Source organism: Puma concolor, chromosome D2 (genome assembly GCF_028749965.1).
Source record: "Puma concolor isolate L17-30 chromosome D2, mPumCon1.1.hap2, whole genome shotgun sequence".
Lineage (NCBI taxonomy): Eukaryota > Metazoa > Chordata > Mammalia > Carnivora > Felidae > Puma > Puma concolor.
The window spans coordinates 35,624,125-35,640,024 of NC_141677.1; the positions used below are offsets into that span (position 1 = coordinate 35,624,125).

General features: G+C 36.8%; 1 protein-coding gene and 1 pseudogene across 5 annotated transcripts in view; both read left to right on the plus strand.

Annotated features, from left to right (window-relative positions):
- The window catches only part of ADK (adenosine kinase), a 524,109-nt gene that overhangs the window by 82,435 nt on the left and 425,774 nt on the right, over positions 1-15,900 (plus strand). The window lies entirely within an intron of this gene.
- On the plus strand, positions 4,402-15,437 carry LOC147575989 (pterin-4-alpha-carbinolamine dehydratase pseudogene; annotated as a pseudogene).

Genomic DNA, 15,900 nt, shown 5'->3' on the forward strand with positions numbered 1-15,900 from the left:
TAACTATTTCCCAAAGTCACTGTTGATTATACCAACAATTACTTTTTTGCAATGTGTGAAATTAGAGATTGAAGTTGCTTTTATTTCTTTTTAATTTTTTTCATGTGTATTTATTTTTGAGAGAGAGACAGAGTGTGAGTGGGGCAGGTTCAGAGAGAGAGAAGGGGAAACACAGAATCCAAAGCAGGCTTCAGGCTCCAAGCTGTCAGCACAGAGCCTGACGTTGGACTCTAACTCATGAATGGTGAGATCATGACTTCGCCGAAGTCAGAAGTCAGAAGCTCAACCGACTGATCCATCCAGGTGCTGCAAGTTGCTTTTATTTCTTAAATTTGATTTTTTTCTCTGGAAAGGTACATGTGTTACTTTGAATTTAGTGAATGAAACATATCACCATAGGCTAGTAAATATAGATAGATTTTCTTATGTTCCTAGACTTTGTGCATGAGTAGTTTAATCATAACTATATTAACATCATCTTCATAATACCCTTAAGATTATGAACCACCATATTGCTTTATCCTATAGCATTTGTTTGTTTTTTTTCTTTGTATTATAGCTTTGGAATCAATCCTTCAGATCTCTTCTGTAAGAGGATAAAGTTCCTCTTCCATTAAGACAATTCTTTACATATAGTAGATGATCTATATATATTTGTTACATAAAGAGTAATTTTGGGGCACCTGTCTGGCTCAGTTGGTAGAGATTGTGATTCTTGGGGTAATGAGTGTAAAGTCCCTTGTTTGGTACAGAGATTACTTAAATAAATAAATAATTTAAAGCTGAGTGATTTTGTTATGCCAAATATTATAATACAAAGGAAATTATTTCAGTAACTTTTCTTCCTTGTAGGAATTTCCATAGTAACAAAGAATATTCTATATTCTGTTGTTTTTACCTTATACTCTTTTTCTCAGATGGCTTTTTTTTATAATTTTATTTTGTTCATTTTTTTAATGTTTATTTTTGAGAGAGAGAGAGATCGTGCACGTGTGTATGAGCAGGGAAGAGGCAGAGAGAAAGGGAGAGAGAGAATCCCCAGCAGGCTCCAACAGTGTGGAGCCTCCCCTGTTGGTGTGGAGCCTCCAAACTGTTGGTGTGGAGCCTGATTTGGGGCTTGATCTCATGAACCGCAAGATCATAACCTGAGCAGAAATCAAGAGTCGAATGCTTAACCATCTGAGCCATCAACATGCCCTGAGATGGCTTTTTATAGTTGGTTTAAAAAGGATCATCTCACTGAAATATCTTAGAATCATAATAGTGATGCATTCTATCATAGTAAAGTTAGGTGTATTTTCATTAAAAAGATTAAAAATCTTGACATCATTCTGGTTTCATGTAGATCTAGAGAATTACAGATGATCTAGTGTGGTACAGGGCTTCTTGGAGAAGGTTTCCTAAGACCTTTTCAGCGGGTCCATGAAGACAGAACTGTTTTCAAAGTGATACTTAAGACATTGTTTGCCCTTTCCATTCTCATTTTCTCACTAATGTAAGTATTTTTCCAGAGGTTCCATGATATGTGATATTGATCAAATGCATAAGAGAATCTAGCTCTCTTCTATTAAGCCAGACATTAATTATAAAACAATATTACTCTTCTCACTCCTCACTCAATTTTTAAAATTTGGAAATAGTTATTTTTCATAACATGTTATGTATGTTAACATTTAATGGTTCTGTTTAAAAAAATTAATAAACATTTAGAAATTTTGTTTTAATTTTAATATGGTCACCAGGGATAGATATAAAAGCTCTTTGAAGTACTCAATACTTTTTTTAAGTATAAAGAGGTCCTGAGATCAAAGCGTATGAGATCTTCTGATCCTAATTCTTTATCTTCATTTTACCAGTGAGGGTACTCTGAGACTCAGAGGGGGTTAAATGGTTTAGTCATGTATATTCAACCATTTTTGGATTAGCTGATACTTCCATTACTGACTTCTGACTCCTTTGATTTGACTGATTCACGATTTAGATATTTCCAACCTCGCACCAACTCTGAGCTCCTTCAACTATTTTTTTCGTGTGGTATTTTAACTAACTTTATTAAGTGCATGAGCAAGTTGGGAACATTCACCTGATTCTTCAGCTACAATAAAATGGTGTCCTTTTTTCTTTTTAACGCATAAAATACCTAGTATAACTTTGCTATAAAGTGTGAACTTTCTAGCAGGAAAAGGGAATTGATACATGAAATAGTGTAGCCTTAGTGTCAAAAAAAAAAAAAAAAGTTGAGGGCAAAGAGGTAGCCTCTCATATTTTAGAGACTCTTTTATTATCTTCTTTTCTTCCCTCCTACCCTGGCCCCCCATCAACAATAAAACATTGGATACAAGCTTCCCTGGACATTTATGGCAGTCCACTCATAGAAGAACCAAGTATTTTATCCTAGGTTTCAAACAGTAAGAGGATAATAATTCTATATTGCTCTTTTGTTAGCCGTATATTATTTCCCATGTTGAAACTCATGATTGAGAGGATAGATTCTAAAACCATCCTCCCTCCCCCCTTTTTTTAATTGTTGAAGGAATTTAAAATCATGTCATGAAAATGGATTGAAAACCTGGGTAGTTTTAACTTAGAAGAAAGAAAACCAGGATATATATGATAAGCCTCCTTCTGCATTTGAAGCACCTTCTTTATGTGCACATGAGATTAGATCTATTGATTTATTTGCGAAACCTCAAGGATAGAACAACTAATGAGTGGATGGTATAGACTGAATCATTTTAGCTCAATAAAGGAAAACTTTCTAGTAGTAAAGAAATGCAAAAATTGAATAAACTTGTTTTGGAGGTAATGAATTCCCTTTCTCAGGAGGTGTTATAGACTGGATTACTTGGTAGGAATTACTTGGTTGGCACACGAATCAAGAAGGTATAGTTAATTGGATTAAATGACCTTTTAAGATTCTTTCTATTTTTATATGCTTGGTATATTTGTTGAAAATAACTTTTAATTATAAGAATTTTATTTACTTTTTAAATAAGAGTTAATTTTAAAAGGACAATTGGTTTAGTAGATATATTCCACCCTTATATCAACTAGTCAATAGACCTGAAGACTTTATGGATCTGTGGTCTTGCCATGAGCATTAAAATTGATTTTCTTGAGTGTGTGTTTTATTTATTCCTTTCATTGCAAGCATTTGAAGAGATGATTGATTGGTAGCAAAAATTTGGAAGAGGAAAGGATGATAAGCATTAGAAAGGAAAATAAAAGCCATTTTGAAGATGTACATTGATTTGATATTTTGGGGTTTATTTTCTAATTTGCTTATGATCATAAATATTTTCTGCCTCTTATTACCACTCTTTTCTGTTTCTTTTCCATATATTCCAAACTATCCATAACCAATATTTGTGTGAAATTGTCCTTAATTGTAGGTGGTTTTATAAGTAGTAGAGTCCGTCGTAATATAATCACTAAGATGATGACTGCATTAAAACATGTTGTATAACTTCCTAATTTAGCAGAGTATTTTGGGAGAAGAGGAGAAATAGGTCTACCCTAATGTTTCTAACTCTTTTTTTCTTGGGGTACTAGAGGGAAATACATACTCTTACTATTACTAGAAATAAATGGATAATCACAAAATATTTGGCTTTATTTTCATTTGGGAGTAGGTATTTGTATTTCTGTATATAAGCATGTATCTTTATATATCACATATATTTTTAATACTTACAAAAAGAATTTGAGATCTTATAATGTGTTATTTTGTACACACACACACACACATGTGCACACTGAGTTTTATTTGTTCATCAGAGAAGGCCTGGCATAGGATTTAAGTTAAATTAGCTATAGGGTTCAGGTATCAAGTGAGTGAGTAAAATGAGCCAATTTGAAGCAATAGATATTGATTGATTGATACATTATAACCTCTTTTCAAAGGAAGATCCATGGCACTGTAGAATCTTGCCTTCAGTTATACAGTGTAAATAAGATTGCCATATGTGATATTTAAATAGTTAAGAAATTAGACCAGAACTGAAAGAAAGGGTTTCCTGTATAATCTGCTGTCATTAGACAAATGAAGTGATTGTTCCATTCTGCAGGTATGGTAAGGTTGTGTTTTATTAATTAATTAATTAATTTATTTATTTATTTAATATTTATTCATCTTAACTATGTGTAAAGCTTGACTTTAGACATTGGATACAGAGCATCAGTTTTCCTTCACTTATAGAGTTCACAGTCTAAGACAGATTTGAATATTTAATTTCTTATTCAGTAAGTATTTCTAGTAAAAAGCTTATAATATGGAGTCTAATGACTTAAGTTCTTATTCTGCTACTTTTTATTTATTCATTCAGTTAACATTAGTTATAAATGCTTATTATATATCCCAGAAATGTAGAGATTAGTAAGATATAACCTTGCCTTAAAAATTCATTCTCTTCAGGGGTGCCTGAGAAGCTCAGTTGGTTGAGTGTCCGACTTTGGCTTAGGTCATGATCTCGCAGTTCGTGGGTTTGAGCCCCACGTAGGGCTCTGTGCTGGAGAACTCAGAGCCTGGAGCCTGCTTCAGTGTCTCCCTCTCTATCTGCCCCTCCCTCGCTTGTTCTCTCTCTCTCTCTCTCTCTCTTTCAAAATAATAAACATTAAAAAAATTCATTCTCTTCAGGAGTATTAAACAGGCAATAACTAGCTATCATACAGTGTGATAGATAACTGCTATGATTAAATTATGTGTCAAATCCTATAAGAGAAGTAGATTCCTCTAGCTGTGCAGGATGCAAGAAGCTATCTCAAAGAGCTGATATTTGAGCTGGGACTTGAAGAATGAGTAGAAATTAGTTGGGAACAGAGGAATCAACATGAACAGAGGATTAGTTAATCTATGTTAATAGGTTCTGCATGAACCCACAGGATAGAGTGATCTGCATGAACACACAGAAACATGAGTGAGTAGTGTATTTGGAGAATGATGAAGTATTGTTTAGTTTGGTTAAAACACTAGGTATGTTGTGGAAGGAGTGGAAAGAGAAAAAGCTACACGTGTAGGTTGGGGCAGATTGTGAGAGGTCTTATATACTGGGCAAAAGGTTTTAGGTTTATATATGAGAGGTATTTGGGACCTGTGGAAGGTTTTTAAGCAAGCAAACATGCTTAGTTTGCATTTTACAAAGACAGTTGATAGAAAATAGGATGAGGTAGAAATTGAGGCTGGAGGTGCGTATACTAATTTGAAAAATGTTCGTAATAGAAATGAGTATGATAATGAGGATCTGTTATAGGGAGGTAGTAGTGACTTTAGAACAACACAGGGGATGGATTCAAAATATAGTTCCGAGGTTTGAGTTGATGGGATTTAGTGACTGATCAATGAAGAGAGAGGGCATCCAGGAAGATTTTAAAATTTTGTCTTTGGCATCTGTATAGATAAATAGTGATGCTATTATCTTTGAAAGTAAAAGCAATATGATTTGGAAGAAGTTATGAATTTGGTTTTGTAACGTTGAGTTTGGAGGAATAAATCTAAAGGAATGTTGGAGGTGCTTAAGTTGCAGGTGGAGGAAATGCCTCTCCAAGAGAAGAGAAGAATTAGGAGAGAGGTAGTAATTGTTAGGTATTTATAGAATATGAGACATAGAATTATTTTCTGATTTGGAAATGAGCAATGTTTTAGTTATCTTAAATTCTAATTTCGTAGTGCAAAAATCACAACAATTATGTATATTATGGGCCAATAATATTAATTAAAATTTATTGAGTGCTTGCTATGAAGCTTAGCTAAAATGCTAAGCATTTTACATTCATCATCCTTTAATCTCATAGCAGTGTGACTTAAATATTACTATTATCTGGATTTTCAGAAGGGTGTCTTGACCAAGATTTTATAAGTGGCCGAATGGGTTTTCAAACAAATGTCAGTGTGACTTTACAGCCCAGGTTCTTAACCACTATGCTATTTGTATGTCTTATAGAACATGAGAGCTGAAATGGATCTAAAGACATCTAGCCCTACCCTATAATTAAATATATGTCATAGCTGAAATCTGTAATTTTGGTTAAGATTAGCTATTCAGTTTACTTAATAAAAAGCTTACCCACCAACCATTCATTACTCCTGTTGTCCTTGTGGCAGATCCTTCTGTGTGTGTGTGTGTGTGTGTGTGTGTGTGTGTGTGTGTGTGTGTGTGTGGTGTGGGTAGGCTGACCCCTCTGCCATGTGAGTTGCCTTATCAGTCTGGGTCAATCTTGTTTGTCCCATTTTTTGTGCTAGTTAGTTAAGAGATGAGCATGTGACTTCTGTCTGGCCAGTGAAACATGAGGGGAGGCTTGATGAGGAGCTTCTGGGAAAGGTCCTTAGCCTTGCATTTCTGGATGTTATCCATATAAGTGGGTGCTTAGAATTCTGAGAGCTACTTTGTAACCCTATGAGGGCTAGTTGAGTGTAAAATCAAAACACTACATAGCAGAGTGAAAAGATGGAGAGAACCTGGATCCTTAGTGATATTTTTGAGCTGTTAAATTACCCAATTCTAAAGCCACCCTAAGTCTTAGGTGAAATTGGAGGAAGTTTATTAGGCCACTTTAAATTGGATTTTTTTTTTTTCATATTTACCAATGAAAGGAACTGAACTATGGTCTAAAGTATCTACCCTTCACCTGAAGTACAAAAAAGCCATGGTGGGGGCGCCTGGGTGGCCCAGCTGGTTAAGCATTCAGTTGTGGCTCAGGTCATGATCTCGCATTTTGTGTGTTTGAGCCCTGCGTTGGGCTCTGTGCTGACAGCTCAGAGCCTGGAGCCTGCTTTGGATTCTGTGTCTGCCATTCTCTCTCTGCCCCTCCCTTGCTCATGTGCGTGCGCTCTCTCTCAAAAATAAATAAAGATAAAAAAAAAAGCCATTGTAAGGCTTGCATTACTATTAAGGTAAGCTTGAAACTGGAACAGTTTTTGTGTCAATGTTCGGTTTTAGTGTTTACACCTAATTTTATTGGGGTAGAAGCTAGAAATGCTCGTGTTCTAGAAATTAGATGTTATATGTTAAAGTAGCAAAATGTCATTGAGGAAATAAGATTGAGTATTTTGAAAATAGATAAAAGGAATAGGAAACTGCTCTTCAAGTTAGGGTAGGAAATCGATATGGGTTTAATTTGTAGTCAGTTAACAAGTTTCAGGGTTTCTCTCATAGACCCTTCCAAGGCCCTGAGAGGATCCCAAGCAATGTGTTTACATAGCTATATTTTGGGGGGATAAAATTGTCAAAAGTTAGGTATTTTAACCAGTTAAATTGCTGTTTATTTTCACTTTGGCTTACTGGGTGGCATTAGAGTGGTCAGAGGCATTTCTGGGATCTGGTTATGGGGAAGTATAGTATGGGATATGTTTAGATGGAGTACATGTTTTGCAGTTATTTCTGCATATTGTTAAGTTCTTACTAGCTGTTCTGGCATAGGTATGACTCCCAGTAATATTCTTACTGTCCACCGTGCTGATGGCTTTGTGATATATAGATGCAAGGGCAGAGGTCTTAAAGCAATCTAAACATGTTCCTTGAGTCTGGTAGGAGAAAGAGGAAGGGAAATATCGTTTAAATATATGGACTCAGAAGCTAGTCTGGAAATTTTTTCTAAATCTTAGAATTCATATATGAAAGAAACTTATTAGGAGTTTTCCTGAATCTGACAACAATCTTAGCAGTGTTTATGACTTTATCAGTAATAACTTGTGAAACTGATAAAAACTTTTCTAAACTATCAAGAATAAAACCTGAATCAAACACACTAGCAGAAAGACTGAGTTACCTTTTTGTTTTCTTAATATTATAAAACTTTTATATGAAAAGGAAATCAAAAGTATGCAGTCAGAAATGTATGAAAATAAGAGCATATAGAGGTTGGTTAAATAATTGATAAAAATATGCCAATCTTGGGATGCCTGGTTGGCTCAGTCAGTTAAGCATCTGACTCTTGATTTTGGCTCAGGTTGTGATGTCACAGTTCATGAGATTGAGCCTTGCATCAGACTCTGCGCTGACAGTGCAGAGTCTGCTTGGGATTTTCTCTCTCCCTCTCTTTGCCTCTCTCTCTCTCTCTCTCTCTCTCTCAAAATAAATCAAATAAACATTAAAAAATGCCAGTCTTTCTTGAATTTATGATGTTTGTGGTATTTTGTTACCTTTTAAAAATTTGTAATTTATATTTGCAAACTGAATCTAACAATACATTGAAAGAATTATCGCCACAATCAAGTGGGATTTATTCCTGGGCCGCAGGGGTGGTTCAATATCCAAAAATCAATGTGACTTATCACATTAATAAAAGAAAGGATAAGAGCCACATGATCCTCTCAATTAGATGTAGAAAAAGCATTTGACAAAATACAGCATGTTTTCTTGATAAAAATTCTTGAGAAAGTAGAGATAGAAGGAACATACCTCAAGATCATAGAGGCCATATATGAAAGACCCAGAGCTAATATCCTCAATGGGGAAAAACTGAGACCTTTCCCCCTAAGATCAGGAACATGGCAAGGATGTCCACTCTCACTACTGTTGCTCAACGTAGTATTGGAAGTCCTAGCCTCAGCAGTCAGACAACAGAAAGGAATAGAAGGCATCTGAATGATCAAGGAAGAAGTCAAACTTTCACTCTTTGCAGGCAACATGATACTCTACGTGGAAAACGCAAAAGACTCCAACAAAAAACTACTAAAACTGATACATGAATTCAGCAAAGTCACAACATATATAATCAACATACAGAAATCAGTTGCATTTCTATACACCAATAATGAAGCAGCAGAGAAATCAAGGAATTGATCCCACTTACAATCATAGTGAAAACCATAAGATACCCAGGAATAAACCTAACCAAAGAGGTAAAAGATCTGTATGCTGAAAACTATAGAAAGCTTATGAAAGAAATGGAAGAAGACACAAAGAAATGGAAAAACATTCCATACTCATGGATTGGAAGAACAAATATTGTTAAAATGTCAATACTACCCAAAGCAATCTACACATTCAATGCAATCCCTATCAAAATAACACCAGCATTCCTCACAGAACTAGAACAAACATTTCTAAAATTTGTATGGAACCAGAAAAAAACCCTCAGTAGCCAAGTAATGTTGAAAAAGAAAACCAAAACTGGAGGCATCACAATTCGGGACTTCAGGCTGTATTACAAAGCTGTAATGATCAAGACAGTATGGTACTGGCAGAAAAACAGGTACATAGATCAATAGAACAGATTAGAGAACCCAGAAATGGACCCACAAATATATGGCCAACTAATCTTCAACAAAGCAGGAAAGAATATCCAATGGAAAAAAAGACAGTCTCTTCAGCACATGGTGTTGGGAAAACTGGACAGCGACATGCAGAAGAATGAACCTGGACCACTTTATTACACCATACACAAAAATAAACTCAAAATGGATGAGAGGCCTAAATGTAAGACAGGAAACCATCAAATCCTGGAGGAAAAAACAGGCAATAACCTCTTTGACCTCGGCTGCAGCAACTTCTTGACATGTCTACAGAGGCAGAGGAAACAAAAGCAAGAATGAACTATTAGGACCTCATCAATATAAAAAGCTACTGCACAGCAAAGGAAACAGTCAACAAAACTAAAAGACGACCAACGGAATGGGAGAAGATGTTTGCAAATGATGTATCAGATAAAGGGTTAGTATCCAAAATCTATAAACTTAATCAAACTCAGCACCCTAAAACAAATAATCCAGCAAAGAGATGGTAGAAGACATGAACAGACATTTTTCCAAAGAAGACACCCAGGTGGCTAACAGACACAAGGAAAGATGCTCAACATCATTCATCATCTGGGAAATACAAATCAAAACCACAATGAGATACCACCTCACACCCATCAGAATGGCTAAAATTAACAACTCAGGCAACAATAGATGTTGACGAGGATGCAGAGAAAGGGGAACCCTTTTGCACTGTTGTTGGGAATGCAAACTGGTGCAGCCACTCTGGAAAACAGTATGGAGGTTCCTCAAGAAATTAAAAATAGAACTATCCTATGACCCAGCAATTGCCCTACTAGGTATTTATCCAAAGAATACAAAAATGCTGATTCAGAGAGGCACATGTACCCCAGTGTTTATAGCAGTGCTATCAGCAATAGCCAAAGTATGGGAACAGCCCAAATGTCCATCAATTGATGAATGGATAAAGAAGATGTGGTATATATATATACAATGGAATATTACCTGATGATCAAAATGACTTAAATCCTACTGTTTGCAACAAAATGGATGGAACTAGAGTGTATTATGCTAAGAGAAATAAATCCACAAAAGTTAAATATTGTATGATTTACTCATGTGGAATTTAAGAAACAAAACAGATGAACCTAGGGGAAGGGAAGGAAAAATAAAATAAAAACAGAGAGGCAAACCATAGGAGACTTTTAAATACAGAGAACAAATCGAGGGTTGCTGGTGGGTTGTTGGGTGAGAGGATGGGCTGAATGGGTGATGGGCATTAAAGAGGGCACTTGTTGGGATGAGCACTGAATGTTGTATGTAAGTAGTGAATCACTAAATTCTACTCCTGAAACCTTTATTACACTATATGTTAACTAACTTGGATCTAAATAGAATAAAAAAAATTTAAATAGAAATTTGTAATTTAACGAGGCTTATTTTCATATTTTAAATACATACTTCACATCTAATTTGTGTCCTTTTCCTTAAAAAGAGTTCCCCAAGTTGTAGAAGTTACTGGTCCATAAAACCTGGATCCACTCCTCAAAGGAAACACAAGTTAAGATTTATTTTGTGGGGGCACCTTGGTGGCTCAAAGTCGGTTAAGCATCTTACTCTTGATATTGGCTCAGGTCATGATCTCACAGTTTGTGAGATTGAGCCCTGCATAGAGTTTTGCACTGGTAGTGCAGAGCATGCTTGGGATTCTCTCTCCCCTCTCTTTCTCTGCCCCTCCCCTGTTCATGCAACCTCTCTCTCTGTCTGTCTCTCTCTATGTCTCAAAATAAGATTTGTTTTGTGTAAGTGTTGAAATAGGTACTTCAAGTGACAGTTAAGGGAGTCCCATGTTTTAGTATTATGATAGATGATAAAGGTAAAAATTTTGAAAGATTTGGGGTAGAATGGAATGTAGCTGTTTAAACATCTACAGTGGGTTAGAGTGATAATATCTTCCCTTAAATTTTGTCAGATTTTTCTAGTACATGGCTATGGCAGCTTTGATGATATTTTCTTCTTTAATGTTTTTCAGAAATTAGAATGGGGGAGATCTGATGAGGGGAAAGAAGGCCTTTACTGTGGGCCAGCTAATGAAAACAGAATCACTCCCTGTTGTATAATAAAGAATTTGGTTTTTACCCTGGGTTCCTGGTACAGAGCAACTAAAACCCATGGAATATCCCAAGTGACAGAGTGTCTTTCTTATTTATGAGCTACTAGGATTGCTGTGCTATCACTGTCATTATTCTAATGAAGTGACTCATGGTGGGCCCCTAGCTCACTTCTGAAGGGGGGCTGATCAACCAGGAAGATCAAATCATGTGATTATTTAGAGGGTTTGGACTTAGAGCTAGCCCACCTCTGGGAAGGGGGTTTGGAGATTGAAGTCATTCATGTGGCCAATGATCCAATCATTGTAATGACATCCCAGTAAAAACTCTGGACAGTGAAGCTCAGTGAAACTTCCTTCTTAATGAACAAAATACTTTGCAGAAATGTGTTGCACTCTGATTCCACGAGGGGAGGGCATGGAAGGTCTGTGTTTGGGACTCTTCTAGACCTCACCTTATTTGTCTCTTCATTTGGTTGTTCTTGAGTTGTATTATTTACAATAAAACTGTAATTATAAATACAATTGACCCGTGAACAATATGAGGATTTAGGGGTGCCGATTGCCCATGCAATTTAAAATCCATATATAACTTTTGATTACCCCAAAACCTAACTACTAATAGCCAACTATTGTTGATTTACACATATTTTGTATGCTATACGTATTATATACTATATTCTTACAATAAAGTAAGCCAGAGAAAAGAAAATGCTGTTAAAACTATATGGAGGAGAAAATACAGTACTGTAAAAAATCTACTTGTAAGTGGACCTGCACAATTCAAACCTGTGTTTTCAAAGGTCAAACTGTATAGCACTTTCCTCAGTTATGTGAGTCATTCTAGTAAATTATTGAACCTGTGGGAGGGTAATAGAAAACTCCAAATTTGTATGTAGTCAGAAGTGTGGGTGGTCTGATGTGAGGGAAACATGCTGTGAACTGTGTCCATTAACTTGTGGGATCTGTGCTAACTCTGGGTGATTAGTACCAGAATTGAATTGCAGTACACTAGTTGAGGTTGAAAGAGACAGATTCTAAAATTAATTGCCAAAATACTGAATCCAATTTAGGACTTGGTAGTGTGTAGCACTAAACAAAATACATGAACAAATTTCATATGAAGATGTTCAACTTCATTCATAGAAGGTAGAACATTTTAATTTTTGGCCTCTACTGTGTTCCAGTGTTTCATTGTCATGAGATGTTAATCACTAATTCACATGTTGTATCAATTAGGATTGAATTTGCATATGAGAAAGTCCAAAATTACAGCAACAGAAACAAGATAGAATTTAATTTTTCTTTCATGTAATAGAAGTCTATAAGTTGGTAGCCCAGGTTGGCTTGACAGCTTTACAGTCAACAGGAACTGAAGCCCTATCTTTACTATGCTGGCTTCCATTTTTAGGGTCCTCTTATAGTGACTATTACTTTAAGACTTGTTAGGTCTTATACTAGATCTTGTCCTTAGTCTATAAAACAGACCCAGTCCCCAGCCTCATGGAGTTTTTAATGTGTGAAGAAGCATCCTGTGAAACAATGTGTAGTAGGCTTCGAATAGTGGCTTCTCCTTGGGAAGGATAGAGGTGATTTCTGAATAGGATAGATTAGTAGCAAAAATAATAATTATGATGATATAATCAGAAAACTGAGTGAATCTGTTAACCTTAAAAATAAAACTGCCAGTTATTTTATCAGCAAAAGTGGGTTTGTTTGGGAATAGTAGAGAATTGCAATTAGGGACAAGCAAGCTGTGGCAAAACCATAGACAAGTCCAGCAAATAAAGAAAGTTATGCTCTTCTATAGGGGAAAGTGGAAATTAGGAACTTTTATAAACAAAAAATCCATTGGAGTAAACTGGGAGTTCGAGTACAGTGACTTTCATTGGGTGAGTTGTGACAGTCTCTCATTGGCTAGGCTGTTGCCTGGGGACGAGGAGAACCTTTCTTCCTCCTGCTGAGTTAGTAAGCAGTAGCTAAAATAGTATGGATTTGCAAGATTCATCTCTTCTGTTGGGTCTGCATTTGACCACCAGTGGTAGGGTGCCCCCCATCTGTACTCCTGGCTCCATTTTAATGAGGTTTCTCTTTGTGAATTTTTACAAAATAAGTGGTAAGATAATCATATAGTATGCTAAAGGAAATAATAAAAGAATCTGTATAAGATGCAGAGGTAGGTGCGCCTGGGTGGCTTAGTTGGTTAAGTGTCTGGCTCTTGATTTCGGCTCAGGTTATGATCTCACACGGTTTGTGGGTTTGAGCCCTGCATTGGGTTCCCACAAACCACGCCCCCCAACCACCCAACCGCACCACCCCTGCTCCACAACAGCTCAGAGCCTGCTTGGGATTTTCTCTCCCTCTCTCTCTGCCCCTTCCCTGATTGCACTCTCTCCCTCTCTCAAAATAGATAATAAAATAAACTTTTTAAAAACCTTAATAAAAAAAAGATACAGAGCTAGAGGTAATGATTAACTTCCAGTAGTATCAGTATTGAAAATCAACAGGATAGTCTTTCAAATGAGTTGAAAACCCCTATCTGGTTTCCCTCTGAGCCTCCTTTTTATTCACACTTTAGTTTTCTGGTTAGCCCCGGAATTTCTTGGTTGTGTCCTGCCTTCAGTGCTTACATAATTTTCTCTCTGGAAGTTTTTGCTCTCCACAAGAAGCTAACTTTGGTTTGCTTTGAAAATTCAAGATTCCTTAAAAGGTTATCTGAGAGCCTTCTTGATCTCCATCATGCTAATCTTTCCATTGCTCACATTAGTACTTTTTGCGCTTTACTGAAATTATTTTTGGTTTGCATTTCCTTTAAATTGTATATTATTTGAAGATAGAGACTGTGTTTTAATTCTTTCAGCGCTACTGAAAATAAAATATTTACATGAAAAAAATTTTTTAGTGTAGTGTGCTTAACCGCATATGTGTTGTGGGATTGTTGAGTGTAATGGTCAAGAAAGAATTCTTGAGACATTTTATGGTGCAACTTAGTAAGTTTATTTAAGTAGCATGGGGTCAGGACCTGTGGGCAGAAAGGGCTGCACTTGCTGTATGAAGCTGGTGTTATATGCTTAGTGCTCAGGGGGGTTGGGGACATGCAAGGAGTATTAGATCATAAATGTTTTCTTTGAGTTTCTACTTGTAAAACTACTTTCACAAGATTTTCCTGGTGTTTATTATTCAGTTTGATATTAACTATTGGTGAGATATACAGGCAGTCATGAGACCCTTTTCAGAATGTAGCAACCAGTGGGTGGTGCCGCCCTCCTGCCCCACAGCCACCTGCTGCTTGGCCACATCCACACCTGCGCAGTGCTCAGGATGGCTGGCAAAACACAGAGGCTAAGTGATGAGGAGAGGAACCAGCTGCTGCCAAACCTGAGAGCTCTAGGCTGGAACGAGCTGGAAGGCAGAGATGCTATCTTCAAGCAGTTCCATTTCAAAGACTTCATTTGGGCCTTTGGCTTCATGATGAGGGTGGCCCTGCAGGCTCAGAAACTAGACCACCATCCCGAATGGTTTAACATGTACAGTAAGGCCCACATCACCCTGAGCACCCGAGAATGTGCAGGCCTTTTAGAACAGGACATAAACCTGGTCAGCTTCATTGAACAATTAGCAGTGTCCATGACATAGGCCCTGCCCTTCCTCTTTGAAATCTTTGGGGGAAGTGGAGGGACTGATTTGGGAATCCAGGGAGGGAACTGGGGAGCCCTGAGATGTTCTACAGCCAGAATTGCCAAGTGGACTCCGCTGCCTCCGTTTAGGGAAGAGTCCTTGCTGTGGTAAGAGGAGATGTCAGCCTCACTGCCGACCACTCTTTATCCCCAGCGCTCTGGCACACATATGCTAATCGAGTACGATCTTCCCCTTCTGTAGGACTTCTCAACAACAGTAATGGTCTTCTTGCCAGGCTGTGTCTTGCTCCTTTTCTAATTCATTTCCCAAGAAGCTGTGTCTAAGATGCACAGTCTTATCTTAGAAACCAGGACCCTAAAGTCAACCCCCTGGTATGTGACAGAAACACGTGAGCTTTTATGTCTCAAATAAAACTATTGTTTCAATTGGGAAAAAAAAAAAAAAGAATGTGGCAACCAGTGCTTACTTGATCCTTATCTAAACCATGCAGGCCTTCTGGGTTAAAAGTGAATGTTTTTCTGTTTCTATCACTATCACTCTTTGGGCCTAAATATATAAAAAACTGTAATTTTTAAATATTTGGAAGCATTATTTTCCTTTAAAAATCTGGGGTTTGGGTCATTTGTTCCACTTAACTCTGTTATATAATTTTACAAATTTTATTTTATTTTATTTTTTAAGGATCTTATTTTTAAGTAATTTCTATACCCAACATGGGGCTTGAACTCACAACCCCAAGATTCAGAGTTGCATGCTCTACTGACTGAGCCAGCCTGGCACAGCACCCCCACACGCCTTTTTTTCTCTAAAATTTATTTTAAGTGCATTTGTACTGAACGTGTACGTGAAAGTTTCGTTATATCTTTGAAAAATACTAATATAACTAATAAAGTTACTAATACAGGGGTGTCTGGGTGGCTCAGTTGGTTAAGCAAACGACTCTTGATGTCAGCTC